Source organism: Dasypus novemcinctus, chromosome 20 (assembly GCF_030445035.2).
Source record: "Dasypus novemcinctus isolate mDasNov1 chromosome 20, mDasNov1.1.hap2, whole genome shotgun sequence".
NCBI classification, from domain to species: Eukaryota; Metazoa; Chordata; class Mammalia; order Cingulata; family Dasypodidae; genus Dasypus; species Dasypus novemcinctus.
Window position 1 is genome coordinate 9,077,446 of NC_080692.1, and position 22,041 is coordinate 9,099,486.

At 42.8% G+C, this 22,041-nt stretch overlaps 1 protein-coding gene across 6 annotated transcripts in view; it reads right to left on the reverse strand.

Annotated features, from left to right (window-relative positions):
- The window catches only part of CELF2 (CUGBP Elav-like family member 2), an 840,440-nt gene that overhangs the window by 364,534 nt on the left and 453,865 nt on the right, over positions 1–22,041 (reverse strand). The window lies entirely within an intron of this gene.

A 22,041-nucleotide genomic window follows, 5' to 3' on the forward strand; every position in this document is an offset into this window, starting at 1 on the left:
GGGCGGTGTGGGCTCGGGCGGAGGGCTGCAACACACGGAGGGGCCTTTCGAGAAGGCGCTCCGGGGCCGGCAAGGTGCGGAGGACGCGCGGTAGGAAGAAGACTACCGAGGAGACCAGGATCTGTGCGCAAGTCTGATTTATTCAGGAAGTACAGCGGTTAATATAGGGCGAAGACGGGGGAGGGGCAGGAGGCGTGGCCGGGGCGGCAGACGGCTGATAGGTTCGTGCAGGGGTGCATCACTGGTTGCGGGCAGAAGACGGGGTAGCCAGGGTTCTCGGCGGCAGCGAGGCGGGGCTGTCAGGGAGCGGCGGTGGCCCTCGGGGGAGAGGCGGGGTTAGGCCACCGAGGGGGAAGCGGGTGCAGCTGGGCAGAGGGGCGGGCAGTACGCCCGAACCCCAAGCGGAGGGCCTTAACGCCCGTTCCCGCGACCCGGGTCCGACTCGCACCGGCGCCTGGAGACGAGCCGACCCTTGCTATCGCCGCGCTCCCACACGGTGCCACCCTACACATAACGACTTGACCTTTAGTCTATATATTCTTTACCAAGAAAAGTAATACTGAACATTAAGCAAATACCCTGCTTCTGGTGATTGAATGTCTTTTATCACCTTATTAGACAAATTCACTAATAAATTATCTTTGATACACATTATTTTAAGCCTAAAAGAAACAAGTGTGAAGTGCAATACAATTAGAACACAATGCACATGCATCATCACGGGGAGCCTTGCATTAGCTATGCTTTTCCAAAGTTAATAGAAAAGAAATCCAGCTCCCTGTCCACCCCACCTCTTATAAATAATTAGGAGACTTTCAGGAGACAGCATAAAATATGCAATGCCCATTACCTTTTGGAAATAGTAACTCCTCATTTCAACATCAAAAGTAACAGAGAGCAAATTATTTACATAATTTAAACTAGAGCATGATATATGTTTAGTTTGGGGACACTGCTATGTGGCAGTTGCTATTCTAAACATCATCATGCATTCCACTCAGTGCAATGGAACAGAGATTGTTTATGAAACGAAATATTAGGTGCTCTAAATTTAAAGGCCAAGACTTTTTTTCTAGATCAGAAGAATGAAAGAATTTACCACTTTAAAAGAAAACAAAATAGATTAACCATCATTCTTGATTACTTTGGAAGCAATTATTACGTTTTTTTTCCCCCCCAAAACCACTTCCCTCTTCCCCTTGTGCTCCAATCCCTGTCCCTCTGGCTCCCAATTTGGTGGCATTTTGCTGTCCTTTCAGCACTGAGAGAAAAGAGGAAAATGAGGTCAAGGTAGTCCATTTTCCTCCCTCTCACCAGCTCTTAAAACCAGTGTGGAGGGGTATCTAGTTGAGACTGTGGGTTTAAAATAAAATTTTCAGATCATAAGTGGATTTTAAAGATCTGTGCTCTCTGCTCTCTAAGTACTAAAGACAAGGAAGAGTTTTTACTTTAATAACCCACATGAAACCGTTTCCATGGCAAAGCACACCTTTTCCATTGACCTTCTACCCCAGGCCCTCTGGTTATGGGTCTCTGGGGAAGACCCTCACTATGCAGAGCTCTAACCACAAGGAGCCTAAGTGACAGGGGTCTGCTCCTGGGCTTGGAAGTCCCTCAGCACATCTGCTCCAAGTTCTCCAGCCACTGACTGGACACAGCAGGGATGGGAGACCCATTCGCGGGAGACACGGGACCCCAGCAGCCTTGCCAAACCTTCCTCAGACTGCACTGAGGTCCCGGAAGCTCCCACCTGCTCTTCCTGCTGGGCTGTCTGACCACCCTCCTGGCATTCCCCAGCTACTTCCTCATTTACTCCCACAGGCATTTCCCCTCATGAAATCCTTGTGTGCTTATTCCCTCCGTGGTGTCTACTTCTGGATGCACCTGGACTAATGTGGTCTATAGCTATGAGAGATGTGAAAATTAGGTAGTCTGTATTGGTAATCAATGAAATTCATCCAGGCATTTCTCCAGTGTGTGAGTGCAAGTTGTATGTGTGTGCGAGTCTATAGAGTGTGTGTGTGCTCAGGAATTCCCTGATTCGTACATGGACAACTTAGAATAGCTGTTCTTGTTTGCTCCAAACAGTACCAGTGAGGTGGTTACAGGAATCGCATTTTCTTTCTGATGTACCAATCATGATAATTTCTTCCACACCTTGCCCCTACCCATGGTTATCCATAACCAGTGCTGATACCAAGGTGGCCTATGCAGTGGCTGGTGGGAACTCACCAATCCATTGCAGCTCTCCAGTTCCTATCTCTGATTTCCTGACCTCTGTCCCCTGTCCATTCCTCTATTCCCAACCCCAGATGTTATTCTCTTTCTCAACACAGAACACCTGCTCAACTCTGATGTCTGGCTTTTCTCCTGAAATGTAGATGAATGAGTATACCAAACACCATCTTGCTGAGATCTAAGGTCTCTGTCTTTTCCTTCAAATCTGAATAAGAAAAGGAAAATGGAAGGATTGAGGTCTAGTAGGAAGCTGAAGGAGAAGGTGGGGCTAAGCTAAGGTGATGGTGGCTAACATACCTAAGCATGTCTGCCCAGGGCTGGACTCTCAGATGCAAAGAAAGGGATTTTGAAAATGGAAACCAAAAGTGTCCTGAGGTTTATGGCACATGATGGACAGCTCCTCTGAAATCTTCAGCCCCACCAGGCTGCACTCACTGACTCAACCATTAAAGTCACTATCAGAGTCTCCCCGTCACTGCCTGGCTAGCAAAAGGAGAAGACCAAAGGGGATCTGTGGGGTGGGGATATGCAGGGGGTCCCCAGAATGCTGCATGGTGGGTATCATCTGGATGTGCCAAAGAAAACCCAACTTACCATTTCCTCCCTGCCCTGCTTTACTTTTTTTAAAAAACCTTTAGTTGACAGTGTATCTCATTTATAAACCCTAAATCTTTCCCATGAGAATCACTGTGTAAGGTTGTTACGATCCATGTGATTATTAGAACTCTCTCTTGGTAAGTGATGAGTTAGAGAGGCATTTGTTACCATTTCTTATCACAAATTTTTTTATGGCAAGATCCATTTTGAGCTTTAAACGGAAGATTCCAAATAAACTGTGGAATATGATCCACTCATAAGTTGGGTAATAGCTGTGCTAATGATGTGCAATACAACCTCATATGGAAGATTATTATTATATTCATTAATAAGTTAGAGTTATTCATTCACAGCCTGATATATTTGGAGCTCAGCTTGATTCTTTTTAGGTCCTTTAACTTCTGGGTTTAGCATTAAGTTCCTTGACTATATTTGTTCCTGTGAATTTTGTTTTGTCCTCTGAAATCTCAATTAAAAATTGGTAAGGATCTTAAATATCATCCCATACAATTTGGAGGGGATTTTAAACATTAATCTAATTTAGTAGTTTTCAAAGTGAGGTCCCTGAACAGCAGCATCAGCACCACCAGGGAACTTAGAAAAGCAAATTATCGGCCCTACACAATACTGATTGAATCAGAAGATCTGAGTGTGGAACTCAGAATTTTGTGTTTTACCAGGTCTCCAGGTGGTTGTGATGTATCCTCAAGTTTGGGAACAATTAATATATCTAATGTATCTCCTGCTGTAGTGGTTTGAAGCTATATGGACCCTTGAGGGGGGGCGGTGGATTTTCTTAAACTTAATCTCTTCCTGTGGGTGTGAACCCATTGTAAGTAGAATCTTCCCAGTGGTTAGTTCAGTTAAGATATGGCCCACCGCAATAAGGATAGGTCTTTTTATTTACTTATTTAAAATGTTACATTAAAAAAATATGAAGTCCCCATATAGCCCCCACCCCCCTCACCCCACTCCTCCCACATCAACAACCTCTTTCATCATCGTGACACATTCATTGCATTGGTGAATACATTTTGGAGCACTGCTGCACAACATGGAGAGTGGTTTACATTATAGTTCACACTCTCACCCAGTCCACCCAGTGGGCCATGGCAGGACCTACAATGTCCAGCAATTGTCCCTGCAGTACCACCCAGGACAACTCCAAGTCCTGAAAATGCCCCCATATCATATCTCTTCTTTCCTTTCCCTACCCTCAGCAACTACCATGGCCACTTTCTCCACATTAATGTTATATTTTCTTAATAAGGATAGGACTTAATCCTATTACTGGGGTCCTTTATAAGTGGAATAAAATTCAGACACAGAGAGAAAAAGCCATAGAGGGAGCAGCCAGAAGCTGAACATCAGTGGAAGCCAGAAGAGAAGGGAGAGACCAGGAGGTGGCCACCACGTGCCTTGCCATGTGAAAAGCTAAAGACCAGTGATTGCCAGCAGCCACTCCAGACTGCCACAGACTTTTGGGGAGAATGCTTCAACTTGACGCCTTCATTTGAACTTTTTCCTAAACTCAAAACTATGAACCATTAAATTCCCATTGTTTAAGCCAACCCATTGCGAGGAATTTGCTTGAGCAGCCAAGGCAACTGAAACACCTATCTGTCAACCAGTAATTATATCAATCAAGAATCAATGAAAGCTGTTTTAATTGTCCTTTATGTAATAATCCTTGTGGAAAATAAGATATATGTCCAAGAATGAGTCTTATGTTTTAAGAGTTTTGAATAAAGTTGGGGAGACTCACATACACGAAATTAATAGAAAACCAATAGGACAATAAATAATTCAATTTGTGCAAATCGAACTGTACTACAGGAAATTCAAGAGAGAGGCATATATTCATTGAACTATATCTATTTGGATATGATTCAACATTTGCCTTACAAATATGTAATTAATATTGATGAAAAGGCAAGATGGTCTTCTAGTAAATGAAAGAGAAGAGGATAAAGCCTTTTTTCCTGGGCTTCAAAATTGGGAGAGAGGTACATTTAGTCATATCTCTAAATGACTCCATCACCTTTCTCAGTAAACCATGTCAGTATTTCACCACTGAGAGAGCTAAGAGAGTTTTTTCTCCATGCCCAGCTGGAATCTATTCTCATTGACCACAGAATGGTCGCCATAGCTAATTCATAATCAATATTGTGAGATATTGGGGTAGGAAAGCTTTTATAAAGTTTAAAATGTTATTTTGTTATTGTTATTATTAGTAACATCACTTAATTCAAAGAGCTGTGCTACTTCTGCCTGAGATCTTTAATCATTTGTTGGTTCTAAAATGACAATATGAGAAGAGAAGTTTCACAGTTTAAAATTTTAAAACTCCATTTTCTTATTCCCTCTGTAGATGTGTCTGAAAATATACACTAGACAAATCAAAAGCCCTAGGCTTTTTTTGTTCTCAAATGGTATTTTTTTAAGTTGCCAAAATGACAGAAAATCAAACCTTGGAATGGTGGATGGCTTCTATGTGATTCTATGGATGTCATCCTAAAGACTAAAATGGGAATAATTTGCTCACTTTGGTGGTCATTAATCCTTCTAATTTATGAAAGTACCATTTAGGAAATTACCTTTTTCAAAGCACTAAATGATGCCTTAAAGGTCTGAAAGTGTTAAATCACCTTTATAAAGTGGTCAGTTTACCCCTTAATCACTGATAACATCAGTCCAAATAGCTTCAATTTCTTTAGTACTGGATTCCAATAAACACAAACCCCTTTCATAGACATTATCAAACTCACCCTTAATATCATGGTTAGGATGGAAGAGGGAAGCCTGAAAAATTTTTTTCTAAGAATTCTCCTTGCAAGCTATTTACCAATACCTTGGCTTTCAATGGAGATTTTAATTATCTATTTTTCCAATAATTGCAAAATAATATTATCCAAATGTTGCTATTTCTTTTTTATTGGCCATGCTTTGTAATGCTTACAATGGCATCTATTCTAATATCTCCTTGACACTGACTTATGCTTTTAGGCTGAGTGGAAGCACATGGTACTAGAATTTAGATTTGGGTCTAGAAGAAAATCTTTCTGAAACATTTTAGACACCTGGGAATATGTTTGGAACTTAGTAAATGTGTGCATGAGGAGTCTCCAGGGAGGAGATGCATATATTAGGCCAGGAGAGGCTGAGAATTCATTGCTGCATCTGGATATTTGAATCAGCACAAAGGATAAATCCCTTTCTTTCATCTTAGATGGGCAACTTTACCTATTCATGAAGACCTTAACTTTGACTTCAACTTGCTACTCTTACCCAAGTCATATATTAAATCCAGGAGAAAACTACCTTGTCATTTTCTAATAAATCAATGACTAAATGCTATTCTGGAAGTAATGATTAGTAATTTAAAATATATAGCATGTGATGGGCCTATAATTGGAGGCCCATACACGGAAGAACTATGTAGAAATTTCAATGGTAAGGCAAAATCTAGCTAGAGTGCTCTCCTCCAATTCTTCCCATGCATTTCTCTAGGTTTTAGCTTCATAGATTACTAGTACCTGCATTTCTGACAATCTTCAAGGAAAAGCTGGAACCTTTGATAGCAAGAGATGCTGAAGACCCCATTAAGCTGACAAAGTTGGAGATGACAATCTTAGGTGTGAAACACCAGGAACATTCGTTTTCCAATTTTGACTAAAACAGAACTGCTTAAAAGGAAGCTTAATCCATTTGACTCACAAACATGGTGTTTCACGATGGATTAAAACATGCCACTTCTGAGGCAGGGATCAGATGACCATGCAACAAAGCAGAACACGTTTCATTACCAGCCAAGGGTTGGGTGACCCTTGTGGACTTGGAAGAAATACGACATGTTGTTGTTCTTTTCCTCTATCATCTCCCCTCCTCCCTTCATTTCCCCACTCCAGTTGTTGAGAAAGAGATTTTTGTTATGGTATATTTTTTCCATTACTTCAACCACAAAAGTCTCTTAGGCCAGAATTACGATCTAGTCGATAACAAGCAGTGTTTACTAGAGATAGATCATCCAGGCTTTGTGTACAACTATAGAAGGACAGAGGAGAGGGCAGTAACATAGTATTTGAGCCCAGCTCAAATTTTTTTTTCTTCCAAAGTCTCTACCATGTGTGCCATGGGGCTTGTAGGTTATAACTGGGAGAGAAATGGGTTTTTTTGAATTTCAGGTTAGGTTTTTGTTCTTCACTCATACGTGGATTGTATAAAAAAAAAGATGCAAGGAAGGGAAAGGAGAAAAAGTACACCCAGAAAGGCAATGAAAGATGAACTTTAAAAGTTGAAACAAAACCATGTGGAAAAAACTTCAAACATCTTGTCAGTGGTATCATTTTCTAATTAGTCAAATGAAGAAATTTTACCTGGATGCCAATGTCACTCACTCCTTCTTTACTATTTCACAATTTGTTTTTAGTTTACCTATTCAGAGGAACAACATCACACACTGTAAATACACAGTGCAATCTGCTGCCAATAAAATGAGGTCAGCTTTCTGTTAAGGGTCCTTTAAAACTTGAAAGCATTTTGTCTCTCGTCTAAGGCCCCCTCACTTACCTACTAGGGAATTTACTTCTCCTTTTAGGAAAAGAAGACCTTTCATTTCCATATTAACTTATGGCCTTTTTCAGGCCTAGAAAAATTACTTGTGAGGGAAACATATTGGAGTTTAAAGTACACTGAGCAGCTGGGGGCTATGCTAAAGAAATAGAGATATTAGAGCAATGAAAGGGATTCCCATCATTATGTACTCTTTAATCCCCTTAGCCAAAGAGAATGCTATACTTTGAGAAATTTAGGAGTAGAGAGTCACCTGATTAAGGGCACACTGGCTATAGTATCACTCTTTGAAATGTGCCTTGCATATTTAAATCTAGAAAACTAATGCCCAATTAAAAAGAAAAAGGAGACCAATTCTAAGTCATACCTATTAGGTTTACTATAAAAAGTCAAAATTACCCAACTCTGCCTTACACAGAACAACCCCCCAGAAATAACAAGAGGTCTGTGCTACCCTGCTCTGTTAGGGAATGGGATGTTGTGTCAAATAAAATGCTGTTTAATAGAATTTTATCAAAAATACCAGTTGTGCAGTAACAATTTGCAAGATATGGAATACAATAAAAAACACTTAACACTAAAACAACGCTGAAGGTATTTCCATCTTTCTCTGATGATTCAAGACATTTGGGAATTTTCCAGTGCCCCCAGGCCACCATTTTGAACTTCAATTTCTCACTATGCCTTGTGAAGGATGGTTGTATCAATTAATGGGCGTTTCTCTTTGATAGAACGTTTCAACGATTAGTTTTCATGGTATATCATTTCTATTGGGTACTGGACAAAACATGGATAGCACTCCATTGGATATTTTGAATAGGATGGTGGCCATTGATTCAAATTTAGGTCAGCTTCCAATGGTTTGCATGATAAAGATCTCGGGAAAGAAGACTCTTGCTGTCCCTAAGGATGGGAAGGGCTGAAGAGAGAGGCACAGTTGCTTTAGTTTCTCCATCACTGTTCTTCCAGCACACTTAGCAGAAAGCTTTCCAGCTGTAAACATCTCAAGCTTATAGAGCTCTGGTTTCCCCAGGGAGGAGTATGCCACAGGCTGAAAGTTCTGCTAAGAACTTTACTGTTGGGCTATAAAATCCAAACTGCAATTTAAAGGCATTCTGAGTGGTTGGCGAGTTTGGGAGACAGTAGCAGAATCCTCAAGGTCTCATGCTTATGTTGATAACCACTGTGTTCGAATAAAAGCCTGCTGCTACTATTCCTTGTTCAGTTTGGGTCACATAAGGTGACAGCTGCTGGTGCTAATTGAAAAGGAAAACGATAATTCAATGTTATAATAGTTTACACCTATCTCGTGCTTTTTCATCCGGAAGACTCAGACACATTTTTCACAAAGGAAAATCCTCTTAGGTAACTTCCCCTGGGGTATGGGGTCATTCCCTGTCTCTGAAGAGAACAGGTGATTCCTAAGTGATGATAGGACCTTCTGCAGATAGACCAGAAATGCCCAAGGAAGAAAAAAGTAATATTCAACCTTAGGAAGGTGGCAGAACTGCACTGAAGGGTACAAGCTGGAAATTCAAAAGCAGCCTGGCAATCCCAGCCTGGCTCGCCATGCTGGACAAATCACTGAATTACAGCCTGGTCTTTCTCCTTTGTAAAATGCATGTTAACAGTGCTTTTTTTTTCTTCTGAGCCTCAAGATATTTTAGATGTTGAATAAATGCTTATGGAAGATGGTTGTAGTCTCCTATCAAAAGTAAAATGCCACATGGAAACCTGTGCCCAGAATAAAACGGTACCTTTTGTGATGCCTAAAATCTAGAAGTTCATGCCACAAAGGTAAGAAAACAGGAGTGGAGCCTCCTGAAACTGGAAAAACGTGTTAGTCTACTTTTGTAACATGCCAATCAAGGACAGTACATACGTTGGTTATCTCTCCTACTTCTTGTTTGGTGATGTGATGGCCATTTTTCTTTGTGTTCTAACACCTTTGAAAGGTGGAGCCACCAGGTGACACTTCAACAATGAGGGCCTGGCAATAGGCATTCCAAACTAGAGGCTCTCTGTCACAGGGTCACCAGGATTCTCTACACTCCATGTTCATGTTCTGGAGAACCCCCAGCTAGGGTACAAAATAAATAAGGTAGGTGGCTGGGTTTCTCATTTCTATCTCCCTGACCCCACAGTTTGTACTGTTTGCCCCTTTTACAATGTGGTTCCTTCTAGAAGCAGACAAATGCTTCTGCAGAGAGGTCCCTGGGAATTCAGCTGCAAAACCCAGGAGATGTGCACAGATTTCAGTAAAACAACTCCCCCATGCTTGAACAAGTTCTTCTTTCTTGTTGAAACTTGTTAAATTCCCTCTATACACCCTACTTTCTAGACAGATGGACAGACAGAGAAACAAAGAGACAGAAACATGCTTATTTTGGGCTAAACATTTCTTTGATAAAGTGCAGCTTTTGGCGAGGCTCAATTACTGCTCCTAAAGAATCCTTCACATCTAATCTATCTACTTCATCCCCAGCCTGCAGAATACTTCAGGAACATTCCTTAAGTCATAGCACTCCTCTGAAACAGATAATGAAAACAGCAACACAACAATACTTCAGAAAATGATTTTCTTCTGAACAATTTGAAGTGATTCGAGTGTTTAGTCTCACATGATATCACGATAGGATGGTGAGATGAAGATGGAGCCGAGTACATGATCCCAATTATGAAAACGGGGAATTTAGTCGGTTTCCAGGGGAAGGGCTGTGTGGTTCTGACCTCCAAACCAGGTTTTATGCACTAGCTAGCATCTCGTTTGAAGAGTTCTAGCACTGTCCACAATGAGGAACTGGAGAACTTGACCCATTATTGGTCATTTTACTATGAGGCTGGGAAAGCAGAGGATCCAAATGCTACTGTCCTCACCATCAGTCATCATTGAGAGAGAGACACACACACACACACTGATTATTCAACAATCTACTAGGCAAATGCCTGATGGTTATTTTAAAGCAGAGCCTGCTTAATTCCAGGAGGGTTTCTCATGGTCTTAACTCACATTGCCTCACAGGTGAATCAATTCATCCTCTTACATTCAAACAAAAGGCATTCTGGGATAATCCTTCAGAGAGTCAATGACTCCCGGAGGATACATATACACAAAAAGAATGTTAATTCTATCACAGCACTAATGTACCATTACCAGTGATACACTTCTTTCGATGAATTATCTGGTACCTTAGGTCATATCTAAATACATAAACCAGGTTGAGCAAATTAGTGGAAAAGCTGGTTAAATGGGAAAGACACTAAAAATGATCATGTGTGGAGAAATAAAGAACTCCAGAGTGCTGTAGGAAAGAGAGAACTGGGGAAAGATGGCTGGCTTTAACCACGTTGAGGGCTGCTCGGTGCAGAGCTATACAGTTTTTCCTGAAGTGCTCAGGTGACAGAGCTGGGTCTGGGCATTGAAGAGGCAGAGCCCAGCACAGCATAAAAAAATCTAACATATAAGGGGCATCTACGATGTGCTAGATCCTTTATTTTTTTTAAGGTTTATTTTTTAAAAATTTATTTATCCCCACCCCCCTCTTGCTGCCTGCGCTTGCTGTCTGCTCTGTGTCCATCCTCGTGCATTCTTCTGTGTCTGCTTGTCTTCTCTTTACGAGGCACCAGGACCTCCAGATGTGGGAGAGAGGCACTCAATCGCTTGAGCCATCTCAGCTCCCTGATTTATTGTGTCTCTCATTATCTCCCCTACTCTCTTTTTTGTTTTTGTGTCAGCTTATTGTGTCAACTTTCTGTGTGGGCCAGCTCTCCATGCAGGCCAGCTTGCCTACACCAGGAGGCCCTGGGACTCTGAACCCTGGACCTCCCATATGGTAGACAGGAGCCCAGTCACTTGAGCCACATCTGCTATCCTGTGCTAGACCATTCAGCAGCTGCTTTTCACATGGCAGTTTTATGGTGGTTCACTGGACCACCTCCCAACCTGTCCAGTAAATTGTATTGAACACCATGGTAGAGAAGTTAAGAACTGTTCAGAGAAGTTAAGGAAGTCTCTTTGGGTCAAGCTGCTTATAAGTGGCAGAAATAAGATTAGATCCACATGTGAGCCTGCTCCCAAGACTGTACTCATTTGATGGCCACCAGCCAGGGATTAATAGCTGCTAAAAAGGGAGAGGAAAATGTAAGTAAATATAGGACCTGGAGCATTTCCTTTCCATGACAGGAAAGCATTTTCTCTAAAGAGAATTTTAAAACCCTGAACTTTTGACTATGGGCGTCTCATGACGAAATAGAGTGGAGAGACCATCAACTTTCATTCTTCTTTCTTTCACTTCTCATTAAGTGCACTTTTGTGGCAGCGATAAAGTAAAATAACTCAGTATTGATGTTTGGTAGGCTCCCCATCAAACATAGAGGGGAAAACAGGAAGAAAGATGTTGCTATAAAAATATCTGTAAACTGATCCATCCACAGAAGACAACTTCGAAAGCCTAGGCAAATGGATTCTCGGTAGCCCTTTCTTTCCCATTTCTTTCTAACAAATGTAATCTCTCCTAACTTTGGTCTGAACAATTCCGAGGGATGATTTGATTTGTGGTGATGGACCTGGATGGAAATGGGTAGTTGAGTAAAGTGTCTAAACTACCACAATCTAGCACAGGACTCCAGCATGCCATTTCACCTCTCTGAGGCTGTGATCTCCCTAGTAACGTGAAAGGCCCTGTAGACCTCAGCACACATGGGCACTAGAATGTCCCTGCAATAATCTCCCAGGGACCATTTCTTGTCTCACTGAAGTTACTGTCTATGAGCAGAGTGCAGTGGCTAAGAACACAGGATAGGCCCCGGAGCCCCACCACTTGGAGTTTAATAAAATCCCAACACCCCCACTTATTAGCTGGATGACCTGGGGCAAATTAGTTCCCTCCCCTCCCAAGCCTGAGCTTCCTCTTCTGTAAAATGGGGGTGTGAACAGGGCTTCCTTTGTGTGGTAGTCTGATGAAGAAAGGTGCCAAGTGGCTGTTAGTTCTATGATTGGAAGTGGTTCTGGACCACTGAAAGACACAGGGCAGCTCTGGTCCAGCCAGTCACATGCCACTGGCCCGGTTGGCACCAGGAAAGCTGCAAGAGTCCATGGAGATACATAGCTTGAGGTGAAAACCCCAGTCCATTCATACGTGTAAGGCCCTCAAGGCAGGCAGGAGGCCCTGGTTGAGAAGGAAGCACAAGGCTTTAGAGCCAGCCAGAGTTGGCTGAGAATCTGGCAATGGCACTTCTCAGCCATATGGCCTTGGGCAAGTTTCTGATCTTTCCTCAGTTTTCTCATCTGTGAAATGTCTGTTTTCTCCTCTGTAAAATGGAGCCAGTGTCATGAATTAGTAGCATCTCACGGTATTGTTGGGAGGTTTAAAGAGAGAGCGCTGGGAAATGGATTTGGCTCAATGGATAGAGCATCTGCCTACCACATGGGAGGTCCAAGGTTCAAACCCAGGGTCTCCTGACCCATGTGATGAGCTGGCCCATGGGCAGTGCTTATGCACACAAGGAGTGCTGTGCCACACAGGGGTGTCCCCCACGTAGGGGAGACCCATGCACAAGGAGTGTGCCCCATAAGGAGAGCTGCCCAGCACGAACAGAGTGCAGCCTGCCCAGGAGTGACATTGCACACACAGAGAGCTGATGCAGGAAGATGATGCAACAAAAAAAAAGAGACACAGATTCCCGGTGCCACTGACAAGAATGTAAGCAGACACTGAAGAATACAAAGTGAATGGACACAGAGAGCAGACAACTGGAAGGGGGGGGGTGGTGGCAGGGAAGGGGAGAGAAATAAAAAAAAAAGAGGGAGTACTGATGAGAAGTTTAAAGTCCTAGCTGGCATTCAATAAATGGTCTTAAAAAATGTATACATATTCTTATACAGGTTGTTCAAACCAAAAAGAAAGAAATAGGAGAAAAAGAGGACAAGTGCTGGGCTGTTTGGAGACTTTGGAATGGGCACTTAATCTTCTCAGTGTGAATTATGATTTATCTTTTTAAAACAACAAGCACATGTATGTGTTATTTTTTCCTCATTTTTGAACAAAAGAAAGCATATCCTGGATGTTTAGCTACATCTTGCTTTTATTACTTAACAGTACATCTTGGGGATTTTTCCAGATCAGCATATAAAGAATATCTTCTTTTTTAAAAAACAGAAACATAGTTATTCCACTGAATTGATATCTTATAATTTAATCAGATCCTTACTGAGGGAAATTCAGGTTCTTTTCTAGCATTCGCTCTTACAAATAATGCTGAAATGGTTAACTTGTAAATAAGTAATCTGACCCCAGTTCATCAGTAGGGTAAATTCCTAGAAGTGGAATTGCTGGATTGGAAGGTTTGTACATGTCATTTTGCAAGAAATTCCAGAATAATCCTTCAAAGAGTTATTGCCAATTTATACTCCCATCAGTGATATCAAAGAGTGCCTGCTTCTCATCCTCTCTCCGATGCAGTCTGCCAGCAAACTTTCTAATCTTTGCCAAACTGATAATCACAAGGCATATCTCAGGGTGGTTTAATGTGCATTTACTTTATTATGAGTATAGCTACACATAAATTCATGTGTTTTAGAACAATTTGTATACCCAGTTTTGGGAAATGATTATTCATATCCTTTGCCTATTTTTTTACTGACTAGTTGGACTTTTGTCATTTTGATTTATAGACGCTCTTTACATATTTGAGATGCAGGCCTAGGTCTATGATATGAATTGCAAATATGATTTTTTTCCAGTTTCTCATATATTACTTGTCTTTGCTTCTGGCAGTTTGATTTTTATTTGTTAATTTGCCAGGCAGAATTTTTTTTATGTAGTTGAGTTTAATTTTTCTTTTATGCCTTTCAAGTTTTGTATCATGGTTTGAAAAAGCCTTCTTTACTCTGATGTTATGAAAGAATTCTCCCATGGTTTCCTCTGATAAGTTTATAGTTTTTCATTTTAAATTTAAAGCTTCAATCCATTTGAAACATATCCTGGTATAAAGGATAGATCCAACTTTCTTTTTTTAAGTGGATGAGTTCTATTTCTTCTATTTAGCAGGGAGTGATTTACAGGAAAGTATATGTAGGATTAAAGGACAACTTTGACGATTTCAGGCAAAGAGAAAATGAACAATTATTCTTGTTAGATAAGTTCGACAGCTGAATTTCTCAGTTTTTCTGGTGTGAAGGCACACTCAATATTATTCTCCTCCTCAACAGTTGTCACTCATTTACTAATAATATCTATCTTAACAGTGGATGGAATTAAAATTACAGATGGTAACAGTGAGTGGAAATTTCTGGAGACGTCGTGGATGATGGCACTTTATTTCATTCCTTTTCACAAGATTCTCTTTTGTGGGCATCTTATCTCCTTGATTCCCAATGCCTTAAAAGCCTCAATGCAGTAGCAGTATAATCATAAAAGCTAATTAGTAAAGATTTTGTGTCTTGTTAATGATGTACAATTGATTATGGCTCGAGGATGGAACGAGGCTAACCATTCATTCGCGATGAGACTTGAATTTCATCTTCTTACAATATGAAGGTAACGGCATTTTTATTACTGTTTTTCTATTATGTAGACATTTGAACCAACTCACCAATCTGTTTTTCTTTAGCACCATCCTTTTACTACTACCCAACCTGAGCTCTTTAGAAATGGAGAGATCCTTCTGCCTGATTACTGGAAGAATGAGTAAAACTAATTACACATGGCCCAAATGGTGAACCACAATCAGGCCATCTCTTATCTGCTCTGTCTTTGCTTAATGTTTTAAATGACATTTTTCTCCTATAAAGCCAGAGGCCATACTTATATTACACAAATGCCTGACTGAATATAACTTTATAAAGTAGCCACTTTGAATAACTGCTTCCCCTTTTTTCTCTGGACCATCTCATGCTCATTAATTTTTTATAAATAAATAGACAGATGCAGGCATAGACATACACACACATAGAGAGATGTTAAAATATTTATTTATGCTGAGAAGGGAACAACCTACAGAGACTCTGGAACTCCCCAGTAAAAGGCACTTCCCAGGAATTAGTCCTCGCCAACTTCCTCCCCTGAGTCCAGTCACTGTAAATCTTTCATACTATTTTACCTCTCTCTCTCTCTCTCTTCAAACACTTGTCTTCCTTACCATTTTCTCCTCTACCTCGAAAGGCTGGTGGATCTGAAGCTCCTTCCTTTGGAGGATGGTTCCAGACCTCATTTTTCAAACAGATGGCAGCATGCCTCTTTGCAGAGCTGGTCTGGATCTCACGGTTGTAAAGAGAAAAGTACATCATAGGTACAGGATCTCCGGGAGGAGGACTGAGAGTTTCTGACCTGCCTCTTTATTCAGAAAGTACAACAAAGATGGTGATTCTGGCTTAGACATTCCCTGTTGTCATTTCCTGACATCTGAACACGTCCAAAGGCATTCACCTCAGATGCAGGTGGAAGAGCTGGGGTTTCCCTCCATGACAGCTGGAACCAGGCACTCACTCACCTGCCTCTCCTTGGATGGTGGGGCCAAGGGCACCATTTATACCACGACCCTGTGGCCTGTCACACAACCCCAGAAGCTCCAGCTGCAGAAGATGGTGTGGGAGCCTGTCATGGCAGGAAGTGCAGGGCTGGCATTTTGGATATTGAATCTGGCCATCTCTTCACAAAGAATGCCTTTTCCTCCCTCGGGTTGGTCAGTCCACAGTGATGGCTTCATTACAGCTGGGCCTCCAGGTTGGAGAAGGACAGGGGAGTACGGATGGGGGAGAGAATATAAGACCATCTCTCTACTTTTTCTCCTCTCTCTCTAGGTGACCAGAGTTCGATTTCAATGGAAAAGCACAAGTCATCTTTTTTCTTCTTTGTCCATGGGGGAAAAGATTGGCTTTAGGGTGGAGACATTGGCTGAATTGGAAGTGGACTGAGCAGTGAACTGAGCAGTGGACATTGGATTGGGAAGGGCTGTAGTTTTCAACCTTCGGACTAGCATCCTGGGAGGAGGAAAGCAGCAGGCAGCTGCACTCATCCACCCAACCACCCTCTCTCCTGTGCCGTTTGGGGAACGAAGCTTGAATATTGGAAACTTGAATATCTGACTTCACAGTAGCCTTGAAGAATTTGTTCTGATGGCTTTGGAAACTGGCTTTTGTTGACATCAAGTGTCAAGCTTCGTAGGAGTCACACAACAGAGTCACGAGTGTGACATCAACCATTCTCTGAGTTACCACAATACAACCAAGAGAGAAAAATGGCTGCCCTGTACCCACTACCACGAAGCTAAACTCCCACTCCTCCCAAACTTGACTTACAAGGTGTTTTTCATGGAAGTTCTACTTTTGCTAAGCACAGGCATAGATTTTAGGACACTAGGTTTATATACTTTGCAAAGACATTTCACTGTAGATATTTTAATAGGTGCTGATAGCAGCTGCTGATCTGTCTTGTGTGCTTTAACTAATCTTTTGTATTTTGTACTTGTACCCTCAGGCAATTTTGTCATGTAAGTTGCAATTTCATACCCCAAAATAATAAATAAGCAAATAGTACCCAATTTCCAAAATTGGGTGGTAGCAGTGGGAAATCACAGAAATCATCACTCCTCCTAGTTCCCTCATGGAATACTTGTAATTCTCCCATACTTGCCTGCATAGGGCAGCTCCCTGGTAACGTGCTATTATTAAAAACATCACCTATGCCCTCACCCCATACATGCAGGATAACATGAAAAGAATATTAAGAAACATATCCGTTTCCTCCTGCAGTGGCTATTTACGAGTCCATCACACGATTCCTTCACCCTAGGGCCCAGTCCCAAAGTGGCAAGTGCCTCCTTTATAAAGATTTTTTCCACCTGAGAATCCCAACCAGTTTATACCTCTGGCCCCAACTGCTCAGATTCGATGTTTGCTGGGACCACAGAGGGAAAAGGATGCTCCTAGAGGGCAGAACACTCCTGTCAAAGCAGAATCACCGTTTTCCTCCTGCACCATCTTCCCTCAGACACACGCACTGGGTTCTCTCACAGCCATTTTCTCTGGGGCTCCAGCAACCAGAAGTTACAGAAGAAGAAGATGAGTATGACTGTTCAGACCACCCCTTCCCAGCTCAAGCATCCCTCTCTATTCATGAACACAAAATGAAGCAGAGGAATACGGAATCTGCAAACCAATTAGGATGCATGGGAGGGACCAGATACCCACCCCAACCCACAAAAACCCTTCTCTTGTAGCCAGGAGAGAAACTCAGAGATTTGGGAAGGGGGCACAATGATGGCTGTTCCACTCACTGCCGAGGTAATCTGAGAGACTTGGGCCAGTGACCCTGTGTCAGAAAGCTGACACATGCTCTTTCAGCATTAAAAAAAGTCAAAGTTCTGTCAACCTGGGGAAGGTGAATTTACTATGTAGACAAAGTATGGGTTTCCAGCCAGAAACTGATCTTAGTGGAGTGAAGTAAATCTGAATTTCTAGGTGGAATTAAAAACAAATCAGAAGTAACTATAACCATGCACAAGTCCCCCTGACACCGCTCCTCCACCCCACGCTGTCCTCCACCATGGGACTCCCCAAAACTTTTCCCTTCTCCAAAGCCATAGTACCAGGCTGGGAGGGGCTACTTAGACATGTACCCACACAGGAAGCTGTGCTGTCAGGGTGACACAAGCAGGGTTTGGGGACTAATCACTTGTTCCAGCAATTGGAGGGGCTTTGGGAATGGGATAGAAATTAAAGGAGAAAGAATGAATGAGGGAAGGGGACAGGGTTGGAAGATAGCCTTCGAGAAGGAGGGAGTACCCACAGGGAACACTCTTGAACTCTGGGATGTGACACTTCATAGGCCATATGTGTTTTCAGCCCAAATTTCCTTCCCCTCCATCACTTTCCATAGTGTTCCATCCCCGCTCCCTGCTACAATTCTCTTTGAGTAAAGAACTGCTTTTCCTACTGTGTGCATGTGTGTGTTCATTGTGGGGAGCTGGGGTCAAGCAGAATCTGGACTATGTAAAGGAGTTGCTCCCCCTTCTCTTTGGTCAGGCCCTGACACCCTGTCTTTTCAGTGCAGAGGCAACAAAGAGCATATGCAGGAATCAGAGAGCTAGTCAATGCCTGGATTTGTGAAATGAGTTATCATCACACAAGGAGAACCACGGAGAGTTTGAAGGGGCCCATGATTAAACGTTAAGAACATGATGGAATACAATAAAAAAATTAAATGCTCATAAAACAAAAACAAAAATGTGACAGGCTCTGGGCCAGGTGATTTGCTTATCTTTGAGTGGGTCTCAGGCAGACAGAGAAGGGAGGGGAAGGCCATGGGGCAGGAAGGAGGTGAGGGAGGGAGGCTGGGGTAGGAAATGGGCCCCACCTCACTAAAGATTGGCCAAATTAAGACTTGAGACATCGGATGTGAGTACACTCAAATGAGAAAGTTGTGAACATCCTCCTGACCCTCTGAAATGGGCTGACACAGCTGATCCAGGAGAAGGAAGGAAAGACTGGGACCCATAAACATGTAAGAAGCTCGACACAGCAGTAGAACATCAAGTCTTATGGCTAACCCAGAAGGTGCCATCACAGGATAGAGTGAGGGTTTGGCAGCCCCAGTGTTTAGGGTCTGCCCACACCTTTCCCTTGAGGGCAAAGAGCTCCAGGCCGACTCACAGGGCATTCTTCTGAGCCTCCACCATTTTCTGCTACTATCCTGGATAGGAAGGACATTTAATGGCAAGCTGCAAACTCCCAGAAACTCACTTCCTGGTGGTAGACGAATCATGTGGGCAGCGTGGGGCTAGCTGGGAAGCAAGGTTAGAGTGACAAGGCTGCCCACGAATTTGAAGTTAGAGGACTAGGGGTAAAGAAGGCACATGCCTGGCTGTGCTTCAGACGAGGCTTTCAGGTCCCTCTGTAAATGTGGACATGCTTACACTCCAGCTATGAGGTCTGATAGGGCTGGGTCACTGCATGAACATCAGAGGCTCACCCCAGTTGGAGTCAAGAGAAGAGCTAGTGGCCAGCATCCTGGATCTTAACTAACCCAGTCCCTTCTGAGTGTTGGCCTAGCTCACTTCCCATTGTGTGCCTTGACCTACATCCAGTGAAGGCTGGAGGCAGGGAGAAGCCACTCCAACGCACCCCAGCTGGTGAGGCCTCAGAGCACCAGGCACACTTAGAATATGTTCCATGGCTTAGGGAGAACCACAGGCTCAGGGTTACATTAAGGAGAGGAATCCAATGCACGTGGCAGAGAAGGATAAGGAGAAGAGAACAAAGGCCTCTCTGAATGTGGATTTTCCAGGTTGAGGGCACATGTCAATGGATCTCATGCCCCTTGCCACCTTTTTGCACCCAATGGAGAGGGTGGCTGGGAAAATGAATTACTCTGACAAAATATTATATTTAGAAAGGTGTTGTGGGAAGGTGAGTAAGGGTTCTTTAAGGTGCTCAATTGTCCCAGAGGGGTATATATATATATATTTTTTATTGACTTTGTAATAATATTACATTAAAAATATATATGTGAGGTCCCATTCAACCCTACCCCCCCACCCCCCCTCTCCCCCCCCAACAACACTCGTTCCCATCATCATGACACATCCATTGGATTTGGTAAGTACATCTTTGGGCACCTCTGCACCTCATAGACAATGGTCCACATCATGGCCCATACTCTCCTCCATTCCATCCAGTGGGCCCTGTGAGGATCCACGATGTCCGGTGATCACCCCCGAGGCGCCATCCAGGGCAGCTCCACGTCCCAAATACGCCCCCACCTCTCATCTCTTCCTGCCCTTCCCCATACCCATCGTCCACCATGTCCACTTTTCCCAATCCAATGCCACCTCTTCTATGTGGACATTGAATTGGTTGTGTCCATTGCACCTCTATGTCAAGAGGAGGCTCAGATTCCACATGGATGCTGGCTGCCATCCTCCCATTTTCAGTTGTAATCACTCTAGGCTCCATGGTGTGGTGATTGTCCTTCTTCAACTCCATCTTAGCTGAGTGTGGTAAGTCCAATAAATCAGATTGTAGGTGCTGGAGTCTGTTGAGGCTCAGGACCTGGCTATCACATTATCAGTCCAGAGATTCAAATCCCCTAACTATATCTTAAACCCCAACGTTAACTGCACCTCCAGCAGATTAGTATGAAAGTCTTATGAAGGGAGATCCCATCTGAGTCCAGATTCATCACACATAAACACCATTTCCAGAGAGGGGCCATCTGCCCTGGTAGTAAACCCCATCGGCCATGACCATAACTCTCATGGGTCTCTTTAGCCTTCATAGGAACCAATATCTGGGGGTTGTATCTGCTTTATCTGTCTCTCTGACTCTGCTCAGTTGTGCATGAGGGCAATCCTTCTGCCAGCCTCCAGACTCTTTTTTAGAAACTCGTAGCCATATAAACTCATTTCTCCTTTCCATTTCCCCCTTACTTTAGGTCAAACAGCATTTTAAAGTCATGTTATTTTATGTAGACATGGATATTCTGCTGATCCGCATTGAACCTTCCATATAAGGTCCTTTTCCAGTTGCATCATCAGTTGGTATTTGATAGTGGTCCCTCGTTGCCAGGGAGGCTCATCCCCGGGTGTCATGTCCCACGCTGGAGGGAAGGCATTGCATTTACATGCTGAGTTTGGCTTCGAGACTGGCCACATTTGAGTAACATGAAGGCTGACAGGAGGAAATTCCCAGGCACAATGTTGCTCTAGGCCTTGTTCTTATTTTAGGTTTATCAGCTCACAAGCATAGTCATTAGCATCATGGGCTCACTGTTGAACCCTCACTCCCTCCCGGTCCCTGCCGCTGTACCTGGGAGACTATCGCTGCTCCCCTAGGGACCACGACAGAGCACCACTGGCCAGGAACCCAGTACCCCCCCTGCTGGGTTTTTAATTGTTGCCACTATGAGTATATCCAATCATTACCATGCACCCTGGACATATGTTCTGTACAGCTCCCTGTCAGCTATATATCACCTGTCATTGGTATCCCATACCAGTATCCCTCCATTGCCATTGTTGAAACACTCTGTGATCCAGAACTTCCTGAAATTTGAAGCCCAATATAATGTCATGGTCCCTTACTAGGGAATGGCATATAGCAATGGGTTTAAAGGATAGATAAAGAACTTGGATAAAGTTAGATAAAGAACTTAGATAAAGAATGTTGACTTGAAAAAATACCACATCCTATCCTTTTTTCCCCCCCCCCCTAATTATTCAGCATTTCTTCGTAGGAGTCCTAGACCACAGCAATGCATATATATAATATACAGCACTCCCATACATTCACCACAACACCTTTTTCCTTCCACAGCGATACTCTTACACCCTATTCACATCATATTTACTTAAGGTGATGTACAGAGTCTGAGATATTAGCTTTCTAACATGGTAATATCTGTGCTTACATTATGGTGCATACTTTAGGATACACAGTTCTTTACATTTTTAGTTCTCCTATGTTTTACATTATGGTTTACATTATCAGTCTGTCGTCTCCTATATGTTATGGTGTAATATTACATGTTTTATATCCATCCTTGTGTACTCTCAAGAAACTCCTCCCTTGCCCCCCATTTACTTTGGTTCCACACATTTAACGTCCATTTTCCCTTCCACCTTGGTGCCCACAGTGAC